This window comes from Copadichromis virginalis, linkage group LG17, assembly GCF_057382275.1.
Source record: "Copadichromis virginalis isolate Kocher_CV1m ecotype Utaka linkage group LG17, C_Virginalis_male_GT1.1, whole genome shotgun sequence".
NCBI lineage: Eukaryota > Metazoa > Chordata > Actinopteri > Cichliformes > Cichlidae > Copadichromis > Copadichromis virginalis.
The window spans coordinates 11,516,068-11,517,941 of record NC_140634.1 but is presented as its reverse complement, the minus strand read 5'-3'; the positions used below and the strand labels follow the sequence as shown (position 1 = coordinate 11,517,941).

The window sequence follows — 1,874 nt, the reverse complement described above, 5'->3', positions numbered from 1 at the left end:
CTAATCATCCACTCTTCACTACTGCGCTTGGTGTATGAGGTGTTGGTGCTAATATGGTTTTCGCCAAATGTGGCACTCTGGGGGATGTTTTGCATCTCAAAAATTCTAGAAATCTTGTGGTTTATTCAGATGCAGCTTTGGAAATTAAGCTGTGCTGCCATGGTTTTTTTTTTTGAGAGAGAGAGAGAATAGGCTTTCTCCTGGGAACCTTTCCAGAAAAACTGTACTTGTTCAGTCTTTTTATAATAGTTTTTTTTCCCTCCAGCTGTCTGGAATGTTACATTGTGCAATCTCACCTTGAGGTGAATCTGGGATGTCCACGCCTGGGAAGATTGGCAACAGTCTTGAATGTTTTTTAATTGTGAAAAATGTTTCTTACTGTAGAATGATGGACTTCAAATTGTTTGGAAATGGCCTTCCAACATTTTCCAGATTGATGGCAGCAACAACTTAACAATAATAATTTCTGATATCTTTGGCATTGTGTTAACTCACACCTGAATGCTCCAGACCAGCAAACTGCCAAAATGTCTGCTTTTATTGAGGTAGACAGACTTGATGCTGATCAATTAATCAAGTGCACCTGGCTGCTACTTACTGTTTTAATTCCTTTGGAAGCAGTACAGATTTTTACACGCTGCTTCTGCATTTTATTATTGCAAAATACATAATGATACATTGCAATCCATTTTTGTAAGACCTGCTGAATACCAGATGAAGTTTATTATGTCCTGATATGTAAACCTCAAAATTTAAATATGGTTTTCATTCTTTTTATCATGACTGTATACAGGAAGGCTGCACACATATGGCTTTAAATTTAGTAAATAGGGATAGACACATTTTGCTGGGAAAAATGAGATGCCACCCAAGACACTTTTCAAGCTTTAGCAAAGCATTATTACTGATTATTTTTTGTCCTATATTGTCACGGACCCAGTTCCAGGGATTCGGGGTCCGTGAGCAGTGTGGACTACTATTGTAGTTATTATTATTATTATTATTATTATTATTATTATTATTATTATTATCATCATTATTGTGGTTGTTGTTATTATGGTTGTGTCTGCTGTCCTGTTTTTCCGTGTTGGTGTACTGTCAGGTGTTTAGGGGTGTGTGCTTGTGTATGTGAGGGTGCGGTCGTGGCAGGCACTTTTAGGCCTGGTGGGTGTGGCCCTGCCAGCTGACCGGTCCCACCCAGGAATCCACACACACCTGGCGCCGATCAAGCCTCGTCAGAGGAGCTTCAAAACAGTGTGGCTGAGAGCTCCTCGACGCTGGATCGTTGAGTGACTTCCCGTCAGTCTTAAGTGTATTGTGCAAGGTTAGTGCAAGTCTACTGTTAGGTTTTGTACTCACGGCTGCCTTTGGTATGCGTGTTTCCTCAGGAGGAATTGTGGCGACCAGGAGGCAGCACACGGAGAGTACACAGGGAACGGAGACAGAGCACGGAGCACGGGATAAAGGAGAAGACACGGAACGGGAGTTGGGATCGCACGGGGGGATTTATTGTTGTTCGGATTGTCACCACTGTAAATAAACACTGTTGCACTGTAGAGTCCTGCATTTTGGGTCCTCCTTTCCCCACATCCCCACGGTCTGCCAGCGAGACCGTGACATATATGATACCAGAGTTGTAAGCTTTACAACATACACAGCTTTGATATTCAGATTGCTATGTTCAGTTGTTTCTCAGATTCACAAGCATATTTTCAGTATATGGCAGGTGAATGCAAGCTGAGCGTGACTTCATTTCCTTTAAAGTTCTTCTCCCAACAGTCACTGTACCTGCCAGCATCACTTTTGATGATGGCAACCAAAAGAAACATTTCCACCTGCCAGCAATTGTGCACCTTCCTGGAATATGTGCTTTG

General features: G+C 42.1%; 1 long non-coding RNA gene across 1 annotated transcript; it reads left to right on the top strand.

The window, feature by feature from the left end:
- Positions 1-933: 933 nt before the first annotated feature.
- On the top strand, positions 934-1,556 carry LOC146689032 (uncharacterized). Its single transcript, XR_014916135.1, has 2 exons — positions 934-1,299; positions 1,389-1,556. It is a non-coding gene; the product is annotated as an uncharacterized LOC146689032 (long non-coding RNA).
- Positions 1,557-1,874: the final 318 nt, after the last annotated feature.